The sequence below is a fragment of the Callithrix jacchus genome, chromosome 6, assembly GCF_049354715.1.
Source record: "Callithrix jacchus isolate 240 chromosome 6, calJac240_pri, whole genome shotgun sequence".
NCBI classification, from domain to species: Eukaryota; Metazoa; Chordata; class Mammalia; order Primates; family Cebidae; genus Callithrix; species Callithrix jacchus.
This window is the reverse complement of record NC_133507.1, coordinates 66867380-66894247: the sequence shown is the minus strand read 5'-3', so window position 1 is coordinate 66894247 and position 26868 is coordinate 66867380. Positions and strand designations below refer to the sequence as shown.

Genomic DNA, 26868 nt, shown 5'->3' with positions numbered 1-26868 from the left:
CATTTCTGTCCAAGGGCAGTCTGTGCTGGTGCAGGAATGGAAAAGAAGGAGGGGTAAAGAGGAGAGACTGGCTAGTATTAAAGGGAGAGTTTTCCACAGGGTTCTATGGTTGCTGTAGTAACAGCTTCTTTTGTTTGTACATATTCAGAATAGCTGCTTCCTTTCAGTGTCTGGTAGCAGGGATATTATGGAGGTAACAAAGACAAAGAAGCACCACTCTACCACAGAAAATCATTTCCATTGTCAGATTATTCTTGTTCAACTGGGTTTAACTTTATTGTAGGGCTAAATGTAGCTTCTGAAGATTGGTGAGTAACAAGATCTTTTAAAAGTTATGAATTCCAACAGGAAAAGAACAAGGTATGCTATGATCTACAAAAACATTGTGCTAGCTTGAGCAACACACCTCCACTCTCTTGTGGCCTTAAAACTTGAAACACTCCATTTTATTTCTACCTGATAATGCTCACAAATTGTACTGCAAGCTCCCTAGGAGGTATTTTTCTCAACAGGAGAAAAAACATCTCTTCAAAATGCCCACAAATCCCTGTATACCTTTCCAAATACTAATTAATTCCTCTAATTAGAGCTTTTTTTGGCTGCAACCATTTACAAAGTTGAATTTCTGCATACAAACAAATTTAATGAATATTCATAAACTAATAACATTCACTGAATTTTCAGTCTTCTTGCCCACATAATGCTATTGCAACCAGCTTATAACAGTCTTCTACAGACCATACTAAAGAAAGGCCATCTCCAAGGAAAAGGTAGAGAAAAATATAGATTTTTTTCAAGAACAGACAGCCTACCAACTGAATTGTATATACTATAATTTATGTATATACATATTTTATATGTAGTTTATAATTATTATTTATACATATGTATATTATGTTATAAAATACATGCATATATGCCTATAGATGATAGATAGATAACCTGGAATAAAATAGAAACTCAAGGGGTTAAAAGCATTGAAGAAAAACATTAAAAACGGCATCTGCAGGTTGAACAGTCGTATTCTGTAAACACACAAACAGGATGCAAATAAGCAAATCAGAAGGCACAGCTGTCCTTATAAACAAATTAATCTTGAACATAGTTGTATTATCATGTTTTTAACCCTTTGGGATTCTGGAAAAGTACAATATAAAAGCAAAGCAATGCTCATTATTTAAAATTTAAATTTATTCACTATTTGTTCAACTAAGAGCTTTTAAACTTTAAATTTTTAATAACATTAATGAAACAATTGACTGGTTTAATTTGGCAACTACAGCTATTAACAGGTGCTACACCTTAAGACTTGAGTATATGACAATTTGATTACTTATTTGCCTAATAATTCTCACAACAATCCACTAATTTTATCCCTCTACTTTATAAAACCTGAATGAACTTATTTTGATGATTCAAAGTTGAAAGGAATCTAGAAAACATTAGAGATGTTTAAATTATTTAATTAAGATACAGAGTTCCTGAACACTATTCTTGGATATAATATACATACATATTTATTTTGCTTATTTAAATAATATTTTTAAATAAAAATGTTTTATATTTATATTTATTTCAGTTAATTATAAACTATTAAAGGTGAGATTTACAGTCCAAAGACAAGTATTCCAATATCTCTGCTTTCAGATCGTATGCTTTGGGGAAAATGTCTAATCTGTTTGACCATTCATTTCACAAACTGTAAAACAATGATACTAACAACTTTTATGGCTTTGAGAGAATCAATTAAGATGACAGAAATTCATGCTAAAACTGTGACTATTGTATGATTCTGTTGGAATAATATACATTAGGAAGACATAGTAAGTTTTGTTTTTCATCTCATGAATCCTTTTTATTTTTATCTCTTCTCTTCCTCTTATGTTCTTGTGTATTATAAGTATTATGAATTGATGATATCTGTATTTCTAAATATACTCTTGAATTTTCTTCCAGGCTCCAGACCTGAATTTCCTAAATATTTGCAACTAATGTCCTATTAGTTAACTCAATTGCACCGGATCCAAATCTGAACAATTCATCACATCTTCCTAAAAAAATTTCTCCTCACTGTCATACTTTTGATAAAGGCATTACCTTTCTTCTAGTTTCTAAGGTCCGGTCCAAAAATCTTGGAGTTGCCTTTTCTCCTACCCAGGTAATGGTTACATTTTATACCTCTACAACATGGTGCTATCTCATGGATTTGAGCTCTCATTTTCATTCTCATTCAACTCTGGTTGAGATAACCACACATTCTTGCTTAGACTAATGTAGTGTCTACAGATCTCCAATTTCCCCAACATTCTGCAGATCATTTCCTTTATCTGAAGTACATTACTGACTCCCTTTATGGTTTCTGGCTTCTAACTGCACAGCTAAAAACTTCTTAGTTTGACTCTCAGGGCATTTCATGATCAAGATCCAGTCTACATGTTATTGCTATGTTCATCACTCTTATAAAATGAAATTTCTCATGATTCTGTAACATTATTCATGTATTTGCAACTTGGCTTTTGTGAGTCTATACTTATTCTGTTTCCCTCACTTGAGTAGCTTTCCTCTATCACAACTTCTAGAGGTCAAATATCACTTAAGCCATGAAGCTTTCCTCAGTTTCTTCCCTCTGTGTTAAGGTAGACCTGCTTGCTCCTTCTGCTGAAATTTACTTTTGGATTTGCATCATTCTTATTTTTATACATTTTTTATTGTTTCTACTAGATTTTTGGATATATTTAATTTAGAATTACTATAACAGCTATTATAATAAACAAATATAAAAATTATTTCAAATGAATAAAATTTTTATGAATTTAAGCAACTTACATATGAATGCTTATAACTTTTTGATCTATCAATAAAGTCTCAGAGTGAAAGTTAGACTTTTTTCCTAGCCTTTTATCTGATCTCATACTTTTACATCTAGCACTATTTGAAATCTTCAGAAATAATTTTAAATTATTGTTATAATGCTATGTAGTTCACAGATTAAATTATTGCTAGAGTACACCTAATGGATAGTCTGTGCTCTTAAAAAGAAATGTGCATGAAACAACACTATCCCTTTTTCTTTCTCAAGACAATGATTCCTGAGACTGAGGTATTTATCTGAAAGCCATTGAAATCACCAGCTTAACAGGTAAGCCTACAGGCTAAGGTAAAAAAGCGTAAAGATAAGAACCTGGATCCATCATGCCATCGTTGATTTGTTGAACTACCACTGCTCAATCTGTTCTACCTCCAAATATTTTGTTATACAGTCTGATTAATCTCATGTTATATAAGCCTATTGAAGTTAGATTTTCTGTTATTCTAGACCAAAAACATCATAAAGAATGGCACAGGCATTAAGAGAAATGAGTTGATGACAGACCACAAGATCCCAGGGAGAGAGAAGGAGAGAAAGAGAGTAATGTAGACTTTCCTTTTTTTTTTTCTTTTCTTTTTTTTTTGGAAACAGAGTCTTGCTCTGTCGACCAGGCTGGAGTGCAGTAGTGTGATCTTGGCTCACTGCAACCTCAGCCTTCCAGGTTTAAGTGATTCTCCTGCCTCAGCCTCCGACTGGCTGAGGCTACAGGTGCCCATGGCCATGCCCACTAATTTTTTGTATTTTAGAAGAAATGAGGTTTCATCCTGTTGCCCAGGCTGGTCTGAAATCCCTGAGCTTGGGCAATCTGCCCACCTCAGCCTCCCAAAGTGCAAGGATTACAGGCGTGAGACACTGCACCCAGCCAGACTTCCCATTTTTTTAATGAATTAAGCTATACTTTTATTATTATTATTATTCAAGGAATTTCTCTGTACCCTCTAAAATATATCCCTATTGTATATGTATTAGTAAATAGTTTTCAGGTTCTTGTATCTAAATCATTTCTAAATAAACAACATATTATCACATTCAATCCCCAAGACAATAATTGTAAATTAAACATTTTTTTTGCTCCAATTAATTCAGTATTGTGCATTTTATTATCTTAGAGTATTGAATGTCTTCCATTTTCTCCCTTTTTTCATTGGCCACAAGTGTTAAAGTCAAGTGACCACTAGATCAGCCAGCTCAGATATATTTGGAAACACATCAATCTATTTTAAACTTAAGATACTGAAAGCCCCATTTGAACACACAGAATCAGTAGTGGAAGCCAATTAGGAACACAGTTAAAGTAAATATAACTTTAGCTTTTACATCTCCAGCATTTTGCTTCCTTTTTCTTTCTCCCACTTCAACAAATTCAATGCATTAACCATTCATTTAATGTAAATATAATATTATCCCTGTAAGATTCTCATACAATGTTTTGAGAATCTTGTACAGTGGAGAAAATAGACATATATAACTCAGAGAAGAAAAGCAAAACAGACTAGTTTCTACTTTTTCCATAAACAGGAAAAATCCTATACATGGCTAACCTAATCTCTCTCCTTGAAGCTTTGCTCCTATCTTTTCCCAAGTACCCAACTCTTGCAAAGTTTCACCTCAAGTGTTAAGTTCAGCTCAATCATGACGGTGGCCTTTAAATACATTTTGTAGACCTGTACTTGTTTAATTTTTATACCATGTCAGAATTCTTCCTAGAGTAAAACATGGCTGTATTTCCTTAAACAAGGTAATTTGCAACTGTCAAATGATAGACATAATCTGTCCTCCAATGTCAAAGAAATAGAATCTAAGTGTGGTAGGTCACCCATGTAATTCTAGCACTTTGGGAGGCCAAGGCGGGGGAATAACTTGAGGTCAGAAGTTTGAGACCAGCCTGGCCAATATGGTGAAATCCTGTCTCTACTAAAAATACAAAAATTAGCCAGGCATGATGGCATGCATCTGCAGTCCTAACTACTTGAAAGGCTAGGGCATGAGAATCGCTTGAACCCAGGAGACAGAGGTTGCAGTGAGCCAAGATCACGCTGCTGCACTCCAGCCTCTTGTACAACAGAGTGAGACTATGTCAAATAATAAAAACAAGAAACTTATGTCTTATCTTGCCAACTTGAACTAAAGGTGTCAGCAAATAACAATGAAAGAAGAGCAAATAAAAATAGCGTTAACTTATGACTCACAAAATGAAACAAAAAGCACACCAAGAAACAAAAACAAATAAAAACCCACAGAAGCAAAAAACAAAAGCAAAAATGTGTAGAACTCAACGTTTTCAAAACATATGAAATAACTTTTCATTTTGTAACTGGAATTAAACTTTAGGTTATCATAACCATTGTTATCACAAAACAGTACTTAGGATAAAACACTTCTAAGGAATACTAGTATTTCATAAATGTTTACAGCCTTATTATTATTCATTCTGTTTTAAATAAAAATAAAATGATATGATAAGCAGGGGATTGTCTTTCTATTAAATTTATAAACACATAAAAGTATTTTTATCACTGCTTTCACCAACTGTGACAATTTAGTTTCAACACTCAAACTTTATATTTTATGAATTTTTTTTCTGGTAATAAAATTACTGTTAAAATAACTTGAGGTGCTATTTTAATTGAACTTCAGAGCTCCAATGTCAGTTTAGTGATTTCTTTTTTTTTTTTTGAGTAAGTTCGAGGATATACCATGAAATACAAATCTAAGAAAATTAATATAAAGCCTTTCAGATCAGGAAAAGAAACTTTCTATACTTACTTTAATGTCTTTATTATAAATGTTATTTTAAATATATTCTTATTATTTTCACTTTAAGCTTATTTTAAGCTTGAGTCACTTAAACTTGTACTGTTTAAACTTTTTATTTTCTTTCCCTCATTTATTTTATACTTGCTTTAACAATGATTAGCAAAAGATGGGTCAGAAGTGGAGAGATCTTATATCCTCAACAAGGAAGGGAGAGAAAGAAGAAATTCGATGGAAACATTCATCTCTGTGCTGCCTATGCCAAGAATTTTATTCTGAGAGTGGGATTATCAGAATGGTGGTATTTGATCCTATTTTACAACTCTTATCCTGGGTGGAGGTAAGGTCACTGCAGGTTTCTTCTAAGTTAGAGCCATAAGATTTTGGGTCAAATGTACCAAGAGCAAGCCTGTTCTCAAGATAAACTGGCATATGGACTCTCTGGGCTTATGTGTGGTAAGAAGTCAAACAGTAAAGAAATTCCTTTAACTACAAACTCAGTGGAAGAATACTACCCTCAAAACAAACTTTTTATCACAGAAAATTTTGAACATAAAATTTTTTTTAAAAAAGAAAAGTAATGTATCATTCTACCACTCTGAAATAATGATTGTAATAACTTGGTGTCTTTCTTTTGAGTCTGCTTTTGTTTATGAATGTGTATGCATCCATAATTTATTTCTTGGAATAATTTCATAGGCATCACTTCAAGGGCAATTAATAATATTAATTTTCTGTAGACATTTTAATAGCACAATATTCACATGTACAATTTGTAATTTAATATTGTCTCATTATTAATCATTTAAATTATAAGGCTTAAATATGTATAAATAGAACATTGAGGAGCAGTATTTTAAACAAATTTATGAGATCCTTGAGATAATTTTCTTTGAATATAATTTTTGAAAGTGGAGTGAATGAACATTTGAAGGCTTTCTTAGTACATATAATCATATTGTTTGCTAGAAATATACTACAGTCCTACTGTATGCCTTCTCTATATCAGGAAATATTATCTTTCAGAAAAATAAACTAGTTTAGTAAAAAAAAGTATCTGATTTTGTTAGTCTGCATTTCTTTGATTAACAATGAGTCTAGTTTTAATTTGAACTATATTGTACTTTTCATTTCATTTTCTTTGTATTATATATAAAGTATTTGAATTTTAGAAATTACATTGCCATTGTGACTTGTTCTTTGTCGCACAAAAGACACTCCTCTTATTGTCTACCATGCTTTTCTTTCTACTCACATGTTACCCTTTGAGGAGGCACTGATGAATTGTGGCTTGGGGCTCCAGAACAGAAATAGGGTGTAAATGATGCTTTTGAAAGAGTAGCCATCATATTTGAGAGACAAATGGATATGGATAAAATAAATAATCAAAGTAAAAAAGAAACTGATTATAAAAGGAAAGAATGTAGAGATATATAACCAGAGAATGCAAAGAAAAGGGAAAAAAGCGAACAGAGTTTTAGGGCCAAGATGATTACACTCTTTAGGCATTCATATGCATTGTATACCAGAAAACTCTTTAAATTCCTTGGTGTCCATTAAGTCGCTGCTATACAATTTCGTTCCCTTGTTTTTAAAAATCACTACTACAAAATGCTAAAATGTCAGTAGTGGTATAAGTGAATATAGACTTGCTTTATATTGTCTAGAATAAAGTGCATGTGGAGAGTGGATTCAGCATAGAAGTTAACAGTGTGGATGCTAAAGTCAAAGTGCCTAGGCACATTCTTGACTCTGCTCTTTACTAGTTCTGTAAACTTGGGCAAGTTACTTAGGCAATCCATGCCTGATTTTCTCATAAGAATATTGTGTGGATTACAAAGTGAATACAGGGAATATTTATCAAACAATCTCTGGCTCATAAGCACACCACATATATTGGCTGTCATTTTTTAGTAAAGCTAGTAAAGTATGAAGAAAGCTATACATTTACAAAAATAAGCCATGAATTTACTGTTATCTCATTTATTTAGCAGGCATTTATCGAGCACATGCTACATTCCAGATCTCTTGCATGGTGGTAGGAATATAAATGATTTCTTTCTAGTGAACATGCTCTACCTGTAACCTCTGGAGGGGAGGCTTCATGTAAGTATTACATGTACACAACCCTATGTGCTCATCTTTAAGCCCAGGGAGGCCAATCAAATCAGTTTCTCTCTGAGAAGTGTAATTAAAATAGTCCAAGACTGAATTGGTTATCTTTGGGCGTTCAGCTGAAAAGATATATTGATTTGAAGACTGTATTTTAGGCCAAGTGTAAGTCAAAAAATGCTGGTAGAGACAGAAAGAGAGGAGAGAGGACGAGAGAGGAGAGCTATTAAGGATATGCATTGGGAGAGAGAAGGGAGAGAGATATACAGAGGAGAAATAAAGGGAAGGGAGAGGAAAAGAGAAAGAAAGAGGAGAGAAAGGAGAGAGGGGAGCTATTAAGGATATGCATTGGGAGAGAGAAGAGAGGAAAAAGCTTCAGACCACGTAGACTCTAAAAAAGAGAATAGCTCAGCCTAGGACTTTATGATTCCTAATTTCCTCTCCAGGGGACCTTGCCGTACGTCATCCCATAATATTAAAAGGCAATAGAATTTACTCTCATATCTTCATCATATCTGCTCTGATCCCACTGATTTTTACCTGAGGCATTAGGTGTATTTCTGCTTCTATTTCCCAAGGAACTTTAATTGAAGTAGTGTAGAGAAGATGAACATGAAGTAACTTTCTGGCTTGGGTAGAGATTGGTCATGAGACCAGTCTTAGTCTATAAGAGTTTTATATAAGTCTTCTAACAACTTTTATTTCTTCTTCACTCTTTCCTTGTTCTCAGTCTTCTGTTACTAGAGTTGGTACTTGGAGTTCAGTGCCCACCCACTATCTCTGACTAGTACATAAAGGCTGTGATTTAACATCAATAGAAACTCTGAGAGAGGTGTTCTAAAACTCCTAAAGGGTTTCCTGGACTCCATAGCATTATTCTTCTGTTTGTTTAACAAATACCACCAGTATAGTACAGACATCACTCACTATCTGTGGAAGATTGGTTCCAGAAACCCCACAGATACCAAAATCTAAGCATGCTCACGTTCTTTATTTAAATGGCATAGTATTTGCACATAACGTATGTACATCTTGCTGTTTACTTTAAATCATCACTATATTACTTACAATACCAAATACTGTGTAAATGCCATGTCAATAGTTGTTATATGGTATTGTTTAGGGAATGATGACAAGAACAAAAAGTCCATAACATGTTTAATGTGAACACAACCATTCCTTATGTCAATATTTTTGATCTGTAGTTGGATGAATCCATGGATGCAGAACCCATGGATACAGAATGCTGACTGTACTTTCTACTTATGATAGTACAAGTGTAAGAGTAAATATTAAAGTTGAGGAGACTAATACATGTTGAGCATCTCTTATGTAGGCCAAGCACTATCCTAAGTGCTTTACATAAACTGACTGTATTACAGTGTCTCATTTTATTTTTCTAATAACTTTGTGAGGTTTGCATCATCCTCATTACACAAAGAAGAAAACAGAAAGACTCACCAAGTGAAGCACTTACCAGCAGCCTCATGGCTAGTAACAAGACCAAGATTTCAACCAAGATTAAAATGCATGACTCTGACTATGCCATAAGTGAGAGAGTACTGTGTACTTTATTTGGTCCCTTGTGAAACAGGTAAACTAGTGATATGAATTGAATAAACAGTAATTGCACTATCATATTGCATATAATAACTTGAGGCAGATTTTACATAATTTCTAAAACTGGTTATTGTCATTTGTTTTTGAAAAAAGACTAACTTTGTCTAAAATGATGACCCTTTTTGGCATGTGTTATGTAAACAAATGATTCTCCAAATAATAGCAATTCGATAAACTTTAAGTTTCTATTTTGAATACAAAGATGGGAAAAACAGAGATCCTTCTTTCTCACAAAATGAGGCTTTGTAGAAAAAATTATCTAAAGAGCCATAAATCAAAGGAAAATCAGAATTTCTTTTTATTGGAAGCAATTTGTTTTTTAGAACTAATCTCGGTACTCTATATACATAATTTTTCATTTAATCTTTATTACAATGAAATTGATATCATGTGATTTATCTGATAAAGAAACTGATATGTAAATCTTGTAAGGTCAAGGATTTTTACCTGTTTTATTCATACCTGTTTGTCTAATATCTTAAACTGTAGTAGGCATATGGAAGATTCTCCTTAAATATATTTTGAATAAATGGAGAATTAGAGATGCTTATTCAATTGTCAAGTAATGCAATCTATGAGCAGCATCTTGGTATACCAGACAAGTCTAAATCCAAATCCTTTATTTTCTCATTACACTACACTCTGAGGGGCAGGACTATGTACATTTTTCTTGATTTTATTATCAGTAAATGCACAGAACCTGGCACATGGTAGGTAAGCAGTGAATGATCTTGAATAAATAATCTCATAAGGTTCTTTCCTATATGCAATAAATATCAAAAGATATATTTTATAATGTGATTTGTAATACTTCTTTTAAAATTATTAAATCATGTGAAAAAGGTTGATAGAGAGTAAATGGGTGTGATTGTGATTCATATTACCTCATCGTGAAATTGATATTGTAGATATTTGCATTTTAAACTAATGTACATGCTATCACATATCACAGCCTAGCAAGATTTTCTGAAATAGAACTGACCTATGTCTACTTACAGTAACTTTATTCATTGAGTCATACACATTTACTACTTGGTAAATTATTGACCTATTGAGTCTGCACACTTTAGTGGAGATAAACCAATTTTTTTCTCTCTCTCTTTTTGAGGGATTTCTCTTCCTAGGTCATTCAAACCAACTTTTAGTGGAAAAAAAACTTTATTGTCATTTTAATTACTTATATCAACTATTTTACTTTCCAGCTTAATTTTATTTAGTAATTGGCAAAATTTATGGCAAAAAGTATGTTTTCCAAAAGTTGTAGGCAAGCTTCACCTTAAGAAAAACAACAGCATTTAAGCAAGACTGAAAAAATTTGAGACATTTTATACATGTACACACAATATTATACTTTTATACAGTCCTGTAAGAGCAGAGTTATTATATGTACTCTTGCTATAACTTCTGAACTGTTGCTCACAAACTTCTTTCTACTTTTTAATCAAAAAGCCATTTTATTTTTACCCTCCCTCTGCTAGCCCCCTTATAATAACATCCAAACGGTCTTGGGTTGATAACGCCACCTGGTGGTAGAAAACTGTCTAAGCCAACCATCTTCTCGCACCGTCTCTTCCCTCTCAGAATAATTTTGCTCAACTCACTGTCATTGTACATAATTACTAGACACAGTAATTATCTTGCTTTAATTAATCTCTTTCTCGCATGTGTTCAGACAGCCTTTTAAATCCTCTTACTCTTCCCCCTCTCAATTGCCTCTACTTCCTCAAGGTACATGTCTGTTTTCTCCTTCACTCTGTTGCAATTGAGTTTGAACAAAAACTTTCTGATGCATGATTGACTGGTACATCAAGAACACTAGTGGTACAAATGGATACAATGAGGTGGAAAACACAAAGTTAAATATTTACTTATGAATTATGAATTTGATAAAGTACAGCAAAATTTTTCCTGTCTCTCTTCCTTGTTGGCAGTAAAGTAATTCTCTTCCTTAAAGATGACAGAGTCAGTAGTAATCCACAGACACATGTATAGAAATATTATTTTCCTCCACAAAAAAACTGTAGCCTATTACTCAAACCTTTCTGCATCTCCTTTCATTTCCATGATGATGTGTCTTAGTGATGTTTTCAGATAGGTACACAGAGGGTTATCTCATTCTTTTTAAGGGCTGCATTATATTTTACTGCATGGCTGTGCCATCACTTATGCAACAGATTCTATACTGAAGCATTTGTAGGGATTTTTTCCTAATCATTTACTACTACCGCAAAAAATGATGCACTATCATTTACTGGTACTACAGAAAATGATGCACTAAATAACACTGTGCCAGTCAACACTAGGGTAGCTGTGCAATCAATATCTAGAAACAGAATCGTTGAGTTCTAAGGGTAAGGGCAGAAAATAGTATGAAAGATTACAACCCAGTGCCCTAAGTTTTGTGACAATGTCCAAACACAACTTTTGGACTCTGCAAAATTATTTTATTTACCCTCTTATATTTTCCTTATTGAACTAATTTTTTCTTAAGCATGGAGACACACAGCCCCCATGCCTAAACTTTTGTAAAGTTAGCTACATGTAAAATATGTTAGAGTTTCAAACAATTGACTCAAAATCTTTGGAACAGAATGTACTTAAGAGATTTCTTGTAGTAGACATTATTTTGACTAGTTATTTATACAAAAATTACTCAATTTGAAAAGTGTACTGTTTAAAATTAATATGATTTGATCCCTTTTAAGGTTAGAACAGCTGTTAGTCACATAAAAAGACTGCAATAAACTGGTAAAGTGATGTATTATGTTAAATTACCATCATTAATTAATTTATAGGGTAATTCAATAGAGATTATTTCCTATTTTATGTATCCAAATATGGTCATTTACACACCCAATCTATATATTATAGACTCAGAATTTTATAGCTGATGTGGAGATTAAGGATACTCTACTTTTTAAAATTATATTTCTGAGGAAACTAAGAACCAGACATTGGAAGTATTATATATCAGGTGTAATATACACCCATCTATATATTATAAACTCAGAATTTTATAGCTGATGTGATGATTAAAGATACTCTAGTTTATTATTATTATTATTATTAATTATTATTATTATTATATTCCCGAGGAAACTGAGAATAAGACATTTGAAGTATTATATATCAGGTGTACATTCACATTTATAAACAATAATATTGGCAATAACATGAATTTAGTGTATATTATATCTTCAGCATTGTGCTAGATGTTTTGTGTGTATTAGCTCATCTCACCGTAATAAATGCCTAATTTGATAGCATCTATTATTATTAATTTTTTTATTTAGTTTAATGGATGAAACTAAGAGAAATAAAAAGAATTTACAATGTCAGGCTGCAGTAAGCAATAAGGCCAGAGACTTAATTAACTTTGTTTATTTACATTAATTTACATATTTATTAAATTTCTAAGTTTATCAACTAAATCCCTATTTATTGGCTTTCTACTTTATGCATATTCTGCTAATCTAAGAGAATGAGAACAAAGACACTTAGTGGAAAAGAATGAGGAAGACGAAAATTAGACTGAAAGTGGAAAAGAACATGGAAGTAGTAATGGGAGAGAGCAGTGATATAGTAAGCAAAGGTGTTTTAGAATTTCATTACATATATTCTACTTTTCTCAGCATGGGGTACTTAAAGATTAGTGTCTACATACTGACATGTAAGGAATCAGCAATTTAATCTAGATACGGTTTTGGACTATCCTTTCCTTAAGTCACTAAGCTCCACCCTTAACATTTCAGGGGTCAGTTAGAAAATGACTAATTCAAGCCTTCAGCTGGAGAACACATTGCTCAAAATGGCTGAGAAAATTTGCCTTAGTGATTAGCTATTTCAACACCATGAATGAAAGAAATTATGAAGCTAGACAAATATAATGAATATTTCCTCACGTTGCAGGTCTCCTCATTAGTGAGATGAAAATAAGAGTGAAAAACTGACTGAAATTTAGGTTTTTCTAGTGTTATTAATTTTGAAATATGGCATTTCAGATTAGGTCTTGCATTTATGACACAAAACCCATGCATGATTCTTACAAATAGATCAAACCATTTTGTGACTCTATTTTATAAAATACATTCAACAAATACTTGAAACACTACTGGCTTTGGTCCACCCTCATGTGCCACACATTGCAGTAAACAAAACAGATGAAATCCTTGCCCTTACTGTACTTATGTTCGAGTATGCAAGAAAAGATAGAACACAAAATACATATGTGCTATATTGTAGGTAGATAATGAAAAGGACAATGGAAAAAAAACCATGAAGGTTGAAGAGGAAGTAAGGGGCACAGTTTTAAATAAAATTTTCATGAAAGGCTTTTCTGAGAAGTCGACATTTGAAGAAAGACCAGAAAAAGGTGATGAAATGAGTCATGTGGCTATTTTAGAGAAAGGCATTCCAGGAAGAGCAAGTGCACAGGCACTACAGCAGAGCATGTCTGACATTTTCAAGGAACAATGAGAAGGCTAGTGTGGTTAGAGCTGAGGGAATGAGACAGAAAAGGTTGGGAGACAGGATTAGAGACCAAATAAAGGGTCCAACCTTCAAACCTTGTGGGTCATTATAAGAATTTTGGCTTTAATAATGAGGATAGAAACAGAGTCACTGGAGAGATTTAATGAAGAAGAGACAACATCTGAGTATCAAGAAAAGCAATGATTCTGAGTATGTTTCTGTTCCATTATTCTGACAATAAAGCTTCAAAGAGACTCTGAAAGATCCTCACCAAGGCCATCCATGGAACAGGTATCAATAGCATGTAGGATGAAGCACTATTTGTCTGGTTAAGCTAAAAATCATGTTTTCCCCAAATCTTCTTCCTTGTTTTTTATAAGTTGACAACAAGAGAAGCATGTGTGAGATTTAGGAGGTGAAATGGATAGTTGAGTAGCAGTTAGTCTCTGAGAGTCATCATAGTCAGAGGTTGTGATGGACAGATACAGAGACATCTCGTGGGTCATAGCCTGTCTTAACTCTTCTCCACTATGCATCCAGCATCTTTCTGACCACTGACTCTGTTATTCAGCAGTGGCTAGGGCCACCACAAAATGCTTCACTGTGGAGCCACAAAGGTAAGAATGTGTCAGGAGCAATAGTTGCCTACAGAAGTCTTTATAAACTTTCCTTGGCTGGAATTGCTTGGTTTCCTGGATTGCTTTTCTGATGATCCAACTATAATAATCATTTGGCTTCACTTTCATGGTTCCTTCCACAGTTGTGCAAGATATAATTGTGATAATAAATTCCTACCCATGACACTCATTAATGACTCCCCCTGCTTAGAACAGCCTAAAATAGTGCATTTGCAGAAAAACATCCATTTGCTTCAACATTTGATAAACCTGGCAAATATTGGCAAGTTTGGAAAATTGGAAAACAAAATTATATTCTTTGTAGGACGTGTTTGGCTCAGAAAACAATGTTTTGAGATGTTTTCAGGAAGGTTTTTCTGTAGCAGACGGAATGTGGTTGCATAGCATGATCCAAGGTTTAAGAATAACATTTAATCCCAACTTCTGCTTTCGAATGCTGTCAATTTGGAAAATGAGAGCAGATGTTGACAGAGATATATTTGCTGGTCTGATGCCTCAGCAAACACTCTCTGAAGGAAAGACAACGTGAGACTAGACTGATTAAATATTCTCTCTTAAATTTATTTTGCCAATCCTTTTAGCAGTATCCTCTAGAGACAACATCTCCAAGATGATGAATACAAAAAGATGTCATTAAAACTCAACAAAGTTTCCATCTTTAATACTTGAGCTTTGAACATCAGAAACCTGTATTAAACACAATATTTCTTCATGTTTCAATTTTAAATGTTAAAAAGAGTCTGCTTATTCTCTGGTGATTCCTGATGTCAGGGTTTCTTCTTTCTAAATGTATTGAGTCTACTCTAGTTGCAGTTCAAAGAGCTAATTACTAGATGTCTGAGTAAAATACATGTTGATATTCTTTAAAACAACAAATTTCAGAAATTCTTACAATTTTGGTTTATGGAGAACTTCCAATAATCTGAAATTTTTTTAATAATATAGTATTTGGATTTTGTAAAATACAGACCACCTATACAAGAGCAGTGGAAGTCTTCAGCAAATTAAGAATGAAAATATTTTATGCTACTGAATACTATTGTTTCAAAGTCATCAGTGATTTATTGAGCTTATATATGGTCATGATTCCCTATCGCATTGTTTCATTTAATCTTCATGACCAACCTGTGGGCTGCTTTTATGTAACATGGCGGTTCCAACAGGTTAAATAATTTGACCACCTTCTCAGACCCAGTGGCTGGCTGATTTACAGCGTGGACCCTGGCATAATGACCACTAGTGCTCTTTCCTTCAACCTCCGTCATATTAGGTATAGAAATAATATACTGACCCCAATATTTTATTATTTAATCCTTACCAGAGATGTATTACCAGTACTACCTAGCATCTCTTCTGAGAATGAACACTGGGTTGTAAATGCACCACTCTTATTAGACTATTAATTTTTCCAATTATTTAATAAACTACCCCTTTTAATGGTTTGACAACTTGAGTTAAAACTGGAAACATGAGCCAACATTCATGGAACACTTACTGTGTGCCAGGTACTGTTTCATGAGCTTGACATATGTCTAACCCTCCTTACTTAAACTCCGTTATGTATCTACAATTACCCCCATTCTACAGATAGGAGAACATCCATACAGGTAAGTCAATTGTCCAAAGCCGTACAATAAGCAAGTCATAAAGCCGGATATTACACCTGAGAATGTGACTTTTGAGCTTTTACTTCTATTATAAACAAAACAAATTTTAAAACACATATGATTTTTATATATTCTGTTTAAATAAATGTTGGTATAATATATTTGAAAATGTTTCAAAAAGCTTCAGTGTATTTAAAGCAAAGTATTTTTAAATTACATCTTCAATTAAAAAAAGTCTAAATGTAAGTTGCTTTCTAACACAGCATGCTTAAATTTACTGAACATGACCTATGTTAATTTAGGGAGCTATCAAGTTTTTCAGCATTTTAAGCTGCATGATTTAAAAATAAATAAGAGGAAGAATACATCAGCAACATACTAGAATAGGAGTTTCCCCTCACAGAAAATATCCATTTGAACAGCTATCCATACCTGAAAATACATTCACAAGAACTAAGGAATGCAGGTGAAAGATTACAGCCATTTGAGTGAAGCACAAGAACAAGAAAAGATGCATAGAAGACGATAAGGAGGACAGTTTTATATTACCTGCATCACCTTCCCTAAAAACCATGCAGCATAGGATGGAGAACAATATCATCCTTAGCATGTGAGGAGAAAAAGGACATGGGCAATCACTTCATAGTGAACCCCAGTATCAGGCCTTCTCCAGTTAACCATGGTGTCAGGCTAGGCCGTAGAGACCCAAGCAGTAGGCTTCCCCTAGTTTCAAGCTGGCCTGGGCAGTCCCAGGCTCCAGGCTGGCACTTTGGATTTAGGCTCCACGTGTAGGATATCCTCCATGGACTCAGACTCCAGGTCAGTGCCCACAGACCCAGAACTCAAGTCCACTCTTCAGACTCAGGCTCCAGGCTCACCTTAGTGTCAAGCTGACTCTTGCAGTCCTGGGCTCTAGGCTGGCACCATGAACCCAAGCTCTAGACTCACTCCAGTGCAACAGTAGCCTTAGTGGCCTCAGGGTATAGGCTGGCTCCCATAGCCCCAGGATCCAGGCCCAACCCAGTGTCAGGCCAGCTCTGTGACCAGGAGCACCAGGCAGCACCCATGAATTTAGACTGGAGGCTTGTATTCGTGGATCTTGGATCCAGTTCCACATGAATAATCACAGACATCAGACCCACCTCTCTGTATTCAGGTGCCAACACTACCACAGTAGACTGCAGTGCCTGGCTAGGTTTCACAGACTCAAAATCAAGTCTTTCCCATGGATCAACATAGCAGGCCTGGCCCAGCACCAAGCCATCCTCCACAGACTCAGACTCAAGACCCAACTAACATCAGTTCACATGCTGTATATACAGTTTCCAGGTCCACCTCAGTAGACTTTGGTATTAGGCTGGCATGCCCAGACCCACAGACCCACAGGCTCCAAAACCACCCACAATGATCCTAGTTCCAGGCCTACTCCAGTGAACCAAGGCTCCTGGCCCATGACCTAGGCTCCAGGCCAGCAACCTAAGGACTCCAGCAGCAAAGTTCCTGCAGAACCTCAGCTTATCTACCTAGAATCTTTGGAAAGGCTGACTAGTCAACTGCTTTCTTTGCCCAACACAATATATAAAGAGTACAGGAGGACCTGAATCCTTCAAATGGTCAAGAGGAGACAAAAAGGATCACATATAATCAAGAAATCATGATACCACTAAAGAAAAAAAATAAAGTACCCATAACCTATCCTAAATAAATGAAAATCCAGGAACTATGTGGCAACAATTCAAAATACAAATAGTCTCTAAGTTATGATGGTTGACTTATGATTTTTTGACTTTGCAATGGAATTGTTGCAATATTAAATGCAGTTTTGACTTATGATAGTTTTATCAGGACATAACCACATCATAAATTGAGAAGAATCTGTAATAATTTTTAAGAAGCTCAATAAGCTACAAGAGAACACCACTACCTAAAATAAAAATCAGGCGAACAATGAAAAACAAAACTAAAAGTTCAACAAAGAGACAGAAACAATATGTGTATATATACATATAACAAAACAAAAATTCTGGAACCGATGAACACAATAGATAAGATTTAAAATTCTTTCAAGTGCTTCAATAGGAGACTTGATAAAGCAGAAGAAAGAATTAGCAAATTCAAAGGCAGGTCATTTGAAATGACCTAATCAGAGAAACAAATAGAAAGAAATAAAGAAAAAGATGGAAGGAAGCCTACAGGGCTTATGTGACACCATCAAGTAAAACAATTTATGTGTTATTTAAGACCAAGAAGAAGTAAACTAAAAAAAGAAATAGGCAGAGGCATTCCTTAAAGAAAAAATGACAGAAAAGTCGAAATCTCGAGAAGGAGATGAGTATCTATATTAATAAAAGGTAAAACACCCCAAATAGATCAAAGAGAAAAAGATCTTCACTGAGATGTATTATAGCCAAATTATCAAAAGTCAAAGACAAAGAGAAGATAATAAATTAGCAATAGAAAAGCAACCTATAACATACAAGAGAAGCACAATAAGAATATCATAAGACTTCTCCGTCAGGCGCGGTAGCTCAAGCCTGTAATCCCAGCACTTTGGGAGGTCGAGGCAGGTGTATCACGAGGTCGAGAGATCGAGACCATTCTGGTCAACATGGTGAAACTCCGTCCCTACTAAAAATACACACACACACACAAAATAGCTGGGCCTGGTGGCTGAGGCAGGAGAATTGCCTGAACCCAGGAGGTGGAGGTTGTGGTGAGCCGAGATCACGCCATTGCACTCCAGCCTGGCTAACAAAAGCGAAACTCCATCTCAAAATAAATAAATAAATAAATAAATAATAAATAAAAAAAACTGTCTACTGAGAATACTACCAAGATTTCCTCAGAAATGATATTTTACCAACAAACAAAACCTGAGGGAGCTAATCACTGCAGTTGCCTTACAAAAATGCTAAAGTGACTTCTTCAAGTTGAAACAAAAGCAGACTAACAATATAAAAATGTTAAAGTCATGGTAAGAGTAAGAACATAATCAAATTCAGAATATTCTAATACTGTAATGGTGGTGGGTAGACATTCAACTTTAATATAAAAGTTAAAAGACAAGACTATTAAAATTACTATGGCCATCATCATTTGGTAATAGATACACAATATCTACTGAACCACATAAGTATATAAAGCGAAAACTGATGGAACCGGAGGGAGAAATAGACAGCAATACAATAAGAATAGAAGACTTTAATAACCCACTTTCAACAATGAACAGATCATCCAGACAGAAAATCAATAAGTAAACACTGGACTTGAACAACACTGTACACCAAATGAATCTAACGAACACATATAAAACATTCCATTCAACCACAGCAGAATGCAGGTTCTTCTCAAGCACACATTGAACATTATCCAGGGTAGATCATATATAGACCACAAAACAAGGCTTAACACACTTAAGAAGGTTGAAATCATGTCTAGGATCTTTCATGAGAATGGTATGAAATTAGAAAACAATAACAGGAAGAAAATTAGAAAATTAAAAAATGTGCTAGAATTAAACATTCAACAAAACAAAGAAGAAATAAAAAAACTAAGCGTTCAATAAATCAATGAAGAAATTAAAAATATCTTAAGACCAAAAAGGAAGCACAACATATCAATCTTATTGGATATAGTAAAACCAGTTCTAAGAGGAAAGTTTATAGCAATGAACGCCTACATTAAGAAAAAATAAAGATCTCAAATAAACAGCCTAACTTTATACCTTAAGGAACTAGAATAAACAAAACAAAACTAAGCCAAACATTAACATAAAAAATTAAATAAACTATATTAGAACAGAGATAAAATAAAGAGTAGAAAACAATAGAGAAGATCAATAAAAGTAGGAGTTGTTTTTTAAGAAGATAAACAGCATTGACAAACCTTTAAGTAGACTAAGATAAAAGAGATGACTCAAATAAAATCTTAAGTATAAAAGGAAGCATAATCACTGATGTCATAGAAATATAAAGAATTATAGGATACCATTTGTATGATAAATCACCAACAAATCAAATCGCTGAGAAGAAATGGATACATTTCTAGAAAAACACACAAACAAAGACCGAATCATAAAAAAAAAATTAGAACAGAACAATAATAAGAAGAAATAAAATTGAAGCAGTAATCACAAATCTCTCATCAAAGAAAAATGCAGAAACTAATGGCTTCTCTGGTGAATTCTACCAAACACATGAAAAAGAATTAGTACAAATTCTTCTCAAACTCTTCCAAAAAATTAAGGAGAAAACACTTAAAACTCATTTTACAAGGTCAGCACTACCCTGATATCAAAGCTGACAAGGACACTACAAGAAAAAGATTATAAGCCAATATCCCCAATAATCATAGATGCAAAAATCCTCAGCAAAATACCAGGAAACCGAATTGAACAGCATATTACGAGGATCATTCATAACAGGCAAGTGAGATTTAAGCTTGGGAGGAAAGGATGGTTCAACATACACAAATTAAAAACTGTGATACACAAATGAAGGATAAAAATCCTATGATTATCTTAAAATATGCATAAAAAGCATTTGACATGATTCACAGCTCTTTCAAAATGAAACGCTTAACAAAATAGATATAGAAAAAATGTACCTCAACATTAAAAAGGCCATATATGACAAATCCACAGTTGAAATCATACTCAATGGTGAAATATTGAAAACTTTTTCTCTAAGACCAGAAATAAGATCAGCATGCCCATTCTCACCACTTGGTATTCAACATAGTACTGGAAATCTTCACCGGAAATATGAAGCAAGGAAAAGAAATAAAAAGCATCCAAATTTGACAGGAAGAAGTTAAATCATCTCTACTCACAGATGACATTGTCTTATATAAAGAATACCCTAAAGACTATACACAAAATTTGTTAAAACCTAATTTAGTAAAGTTTCAGAATACAAAAGTCATACAGACAGAAATCAGTTGCATTTCAATACACTAACAATAAACTATCCAGAAAGAAACTTAGTCAGGTAGCATGATGTCTCCAGCTTTGTTCTTTTTGCTTGGGATTGCCTTGTCTGTTTGGGCTTTTTTTTTTGTTGTTGTTCCATATGAATTTTTAAAATTATTTTCTACTTCTGTGAAGAATGTCAATGGTATTTTAATAGGAATAACATTGAATCCATAAATCGCTTTGGGCAGTGTGACCATTTTTACAATATTGCTGCTTCGTATTTGTAAGCATGAACTGTTTTTCTATTTGTTTGTGTCACCTGTAATTTCTTTGAGCAATATTTATTGGTTCTCTTTGTAGGGATGTTTCACCTCCCTAGTTCCCTGTATTCTTAGTATTTTATTCTTTTTGTGGCAATTGTAAATGGGATTACATTCCTGATTTGGCTCTCAGCTTGACTGTTGGTGTATAGGAATGCTAGTGATTTTCGCACATTGATTTTGTATCCTGAGACCTTGCTGAAGTTGCTTATCAGCTTATTATTGCTTAGTCTCAGCTTTTGGGCTGAGACTATGGGGTTTTCTAGATATCGGATCATGTAACCTGCAAACAGGGATAGTCTGACTTCTCTTTCTATTTAGATGTCCTTTATTTATTTCTCTTGTCTGACTGCTCTAGCCAGGACTTCCAATACTATGTTGAATAGGATTGGTGAGAGAGGGCATCCTTGTCTTGTGCTAGTTTTCAGGGGGAATGCTTCCAGTTTTTGCCTATTCAGTATGATGCTGAATGTGGGTTTGTCACTGATGGCTCTTATTATATGGAAGTATGTTCCTTTAATATCTAATTTATTGAGTTTTTTTTTTTTTAAACAGGAAGAGGTGCTGAATTTTACTGAAAGTCTTTTCTGCATCTATTGAGATAATCATATGGTTTTTGTCTTTAGTTCTGTTTATGTGATGAATTACATTTATTGTTTTGCATATGTTGAACCAATCTTGCATCCCAGGGATAAATCCTATTTGATTGTGGTAGATAAGCTTTTGGAAGTGCTGCTGGATTTGGTTTGCAGTATTTCGTTGAGGATTTATGTATCAATGTTCATCAATGATATTGGCCTGAAGTTTTCTTTTTTGTTGTATTTATACCAGGTTTTGGTATCAGGATGATGCTGGGTCATAGAATGAGTTAGGGAGGAGTCCCTCATCCTCAATTTTTGGGAATAGTTTTAGGAGAAATAGTACCAGCTCTTCTTCATATATCTGGTAGAATTTATCTGTGAATCCATGTGGTACTGGGCTTTTTTTGGTTAGTAGGCTCTTTATTACTGACTCAATTTCAGAGATCATTATTGTTCTGTTCGGGGATTCAATTTCTTCCTGGCTCAGTCTTGTAGTAAGTGTGTGTGTCCAGAAATTTTTCCATTTCTTCTAGACTTTCTGATGTATGTGCATGGAGGTGTTCATAATCTTCTCTGATGGTTGTCTGTATTTCTATAGAGTCAGTGATAATATCCCCCTTGTTGTTTCTGATCTCCCTTGTGTTTATTTGAATCTTCTCTCTTTTCTTCTTCATTAATCTAACAAGCAGTCTATTTTTTATTAAAAAAAAACAGATCCTGGATTTGTTGATTTTTTGAATGTTTTCTTTGTGTGTATGTCTCAGTCTCCTTCAGTTCAGCTCTGATTTTGGTTATTTATTGTGTTCTGCTAGCTTTGGGATTTGTTTGCTCTTTGTTCTCTAGTTATTTCAGTTGTGTTGTTAGGTTGTTAATTTGAGAGCTCTCTAACTGTTTGATATGGGAATTTAATCCTATAAATTTCCCTCTTAATGCTCCCTTAGCTGTGTCTCAGATTCTGGCATGTTGTATCTTTGTTCTCATTCGTTTTGAACAACTTTTTAATTCTGCCTTAATTTTATTATTTACTCAATGTGGTACACATACATCATGGAATACTATGCAGCCATAAAAATCATGTACTTTGCAGGGACATTGATGAAGCTGGAGGCCATTATCCTTAGCAAATTAGCACAGGAACGGAAAAGCAAATACTATGTGTTTTCACTTTTAAGTGAGCGCTAAATGATGGCAACACATGGACACCTAGAGGGGAACCTATTGGAGGGTGGAGGGTAGGAGGAAGGAGAGGATCAGCAAAACTAACTAATGTGTACTAGGCTTAATACTTAGGTGATGAAACAGTCTGCACAACAAATCCCCATGACACAGGTTTACTTATATAGCAAACCTGCACATGTACTCCTGAACTTAAAAGTTAAAAAACAAATTAATAAATCAATCCAATTTACAATAGCATAAAAAATAGGAATAAATTAATAAAGAGGTAAAATATATAATGAAAACTATAAAACACATATAAATGGAAAGATACCCACATTCATGGACTGAAAGGTTAATATTGTTAAAATGTCCATTCTATTCAAAGCTATCTAGAGATTCAATGTAATCCTTATCTTAAAAAGTCAAGTTCACAGAAGCAGAGAATGGAATAGTGGTTGCCAGGGACCAGGGATTGGGAGGAAAGGAGTGATGTTAGTCAAATGGTAAAAAGTTTCAATTATTCAGACGAGATAAGCTCTGGAGATCTATTTTTAATTTTCTATTTATTTTTTAACTTAGAGTTTGTTTTGTCTTGTATGGAAATCTAATGTATATCATGGAACTGCTGGTGACAGTGCTGTGTTGTGTACTTGAAATTTCCTAAAAGAGTAGATACTTAATATTCTCACCACAAAAAAAAGATAACTCTGTGAGGTAGTAGATATGTTAATTGATTGTGGTGATTACTTCACAATGTTTACCTATGTCAATACATCACATCTCACACCTTAAATATATGCAAAGAATTACTTGTCAGTTATTCCTCAGGGAAGGTGAAAAATAAAATTTACTTCTTCCTCATTCAGAATTTTGCAAGAATATATTTAGAACTTTAAAAAATAGTGTTTATACTGGATAGAACTTAAAAGTAAAGTCAAAATATGAAAGAAAAATAAGAAAAGAAAGAAAGAGAGAGGAAGGGAGAAGGAAGGAAGGAAGAAAGGGGGAGGGAGAGAAGGAGGGAGGGAGAGAAGGAAAGAGGGAGAGAAGGAGGGAGGGAGAGGAGGATGTTAATCATTGACAAGACAGGAACTAACTCAGATGCCTTGTATACCTGATAACTGAGCATACAATCTACTTCCTGTTCTTGCCTATGTGCTATAGGTGTGCTGCAGATGGCATCACTACTTTTCTCCTAAAAACAACTCCACTCAGTCCTAGGCTAGAAAAAGATGCTAAAACATTGAAGAAACTATTAGAGTTGTGGCTATACAGAAGCCACTTGGTACTTATACATTAACTGCCAGAATAAATTAAGCAAATATTCAACAACCTCTGTCTTTTTAACGTTTACTTCTTCTCTTTTTTCTTATACATATGTTCTTTAAGACATTCATCATACTCTTAAGCCTATTCTTACTGCCCATAAAGTAAAATAAAGTCTCAGACAAATTTTACTTGATTGAATTACTTCAAGTTGCCTATTAGACTTACTGAGCCAATTTTTATTGTATAATTTATGTATTCCCATTAGTAATATATGATAATGCCTTCCAAAAAAGGCTCACCTCAAACTACAACATAGTTTAAGACAGAAGAATTTGACATAAAAATGACCTTATTAATATGTATAGAAACACATCTATTTTGTTTCTTTATATCCTTCAATTTTAATAGTTTTAAAAGTTCTCATTAATGACCTTGAGTAAAATACATATCAGAACTAATGAAATTACACTACATTTTTTTAATTTCAAGCTGTTCATTACACTCAACTATTTTGCCCAGTTGGTCAGTAGTTAAGAATACGATTTAGTTTTTACTATCTTTAAAATGAATAAGTATCTAAAAAATCTATATTCTTAGACAGGTATCTCATTTCATAGATATAGAGGGACCCATTAATTAGTTGCATATTGAGGTTTGCCTTGCATATTGTCAATTATTTAATGTTCTATTATTCAGTAATTAGGCAGTACAATTGCTTTCTATTAAAATCTTTGTTATCATTACCAAATTCGGTGGATAAACTGGAATAAATTTCACTTTATTATAAATAAACTGGAAGACTTTACACTTTCAGGGGAGTTTGAAAGGGGAGAGAGGATGGTATAGAGTGAAGGGGGCAGCAACAAATGAAGAATCCAGGCTATAATGGTGTTCAATTTTTTTTTTCATTTCAGGGACTCTCTCTTTTTAAAGGACATTCAATTCAAATGTAGCTTCTCTGGTTAAAGTATGGTGAAGTCTGTCCTGTGGGCATTCCCTATTGACTCCTAGCAGCCCTTAAGCCCCATCTTCAGGATCCATATTTTGATAGTCAGTGACCATTAGTCCTGAAAATCTATAGATCCAACCCCATGAAATGAGAAGAATGTTGAAACTATAAAGGAGGTCTTCCCTGCATTCAGATTCCTAAACCAAGGACTTCTCTGATTATACTGAGGTATGTAGGAAAACCTCTGGAAATCAGGGACCAATTCTCTTCATCTTATCTTGAGCCACACCCCAAATATTAGTACATATTTGTAGAATCTAATAAATAATTGTGAACACCTTGCTCTGACTGATTCTATTTTTACATTCCGAGAGAATACCATCCTGTATTCTCCCTATCAACAAGGCTAGGAACATAGGGTCATGGACAGCCTCTGTGAACAGAATTACAGTCTAATGTTGAGTAGTTTGCTCCTGTAAAGTGAAGGGAAACAGAAAAGTAAACAAAGAAGACCACAGTATGTCACCTGAAAATATAAACATGAGGATAAGAAAAACCAGGTTCACGGAACAAATGAACAGGAAAGTTGAAATTCTAGAATACATTTGTTTTATACGAACATTATTTGCATCTTGTTTAAATGAAAAGTTGTTTACGTACACCATGGGTGACTACAAAGAAACAGTGTAGACACTGTAATCAGAAGCCTGTGTCTGAATTTCATGTGTACCACTGAACAACTACATGGCACTGGGAAATTTATTTAGTTTCTATAGACTTCATTTTTCTTATCTGTAAAATGGCTTTTGCAATCTGAAACTGAAAGGTTTCTTGACAAGATTGAATGTGATAATGCATATAAGGGGTCAGGATGAAACCCAGCACATAAAGACTGCCATCTGACACTGTTTTCAAAATCTGCTCATTGAAACTGAAGGTGCCAGTGTCTGTTGGGTTGAGCATGTAGTGGGATGCTCAACTATCTGCCTCAGGTAACCTTAGTGCGCCTACGTACTTAACTAATGATAGCAAGTTTAGAGATTCTTTGCTCATGTAATTCAGGTGATATCATTTTTCTATGGTTATGACCTACCCACCTTGTCTTAGATAGTACAAAATATGTGATATCATCACACACTTCTTATCAGGGAAATATTTCAAAGGACAGGTACTTTCAGTGGTTCCTTAGTAACAGCAGCTATGTGGAGCATCTTCTGATATTAGCATGTTGCATATATGAGCAAGTAATCACAACTCCTATCCACCAGCAACTGCAGAAATGTAGCTTCAATAAAATAGGTGATGTTCGTATTTGTTGATCATTTGCTGCTTTTTAAAAACAATTTTTTGCTTAATCTTATTTTTTTTTAATTCTAAACCCTTTCTGTGTAATGTTACAGCAGAAAAGGACTCAGAAAATGTCTCTTCTGATATGGCACAGTTCCAATTATGTGGATAGCCTTCCATTTGTGAAGCTCTGAAATAAATGTCATAAGAATACATAGATTTAAGATGCAAGTCCACCTAGCAGGAGTACAATCTGGTTGAAGGATGATGGGGCAATACAAGAAGCACATGACTCACTTTGTTACAAGGCATAATATGG

The 26868-nt window shown here is 34.1% G+C and overlaps 1 protein-coding gene and 1 long non-coding RNA gene across 21 annotated transcripts in view; one reads left to right on the top strand and one right to left on the bottom strand.

Annotated features, from left to right (window-relative positions):
* Window positions 1–26868, bottom strand: part of KCNH7 (potassium voltage-gated channel subfamily H member 7) — a 508532-nt gene that overhangs the window by 437384 nt on the left and 44280 nt on the right. The gene's annotated exons all lie outside the window — the stretch shown is intronic.
* On the top strand, window positions 166–26509 carry LOC118154568 (uncharacterized). 15 transcript variants are annotated; one of them, XR_013519330.1, is made up of 9 exons: window positions 166–193; window positions 284–308; window positions 1648–1823; window positions 1957–2158; window positions 3080–3139; window positions 3317–3409; window positions 5787–5963; window positions 7615–7729; window positions 9151–12200. It is a non-coding gene; the product is annotated as an uncharacterized LOC118154568 (long non-coding RNA). The 15 variants fall into 15 exon arrangements; XR_004744626.3 differs by having other exon boundaries at window positions 284–360; XR_004744622.3 differs by lacking the exon at window positions 1648–1823 and having other exon boundaries at window positions 284–360.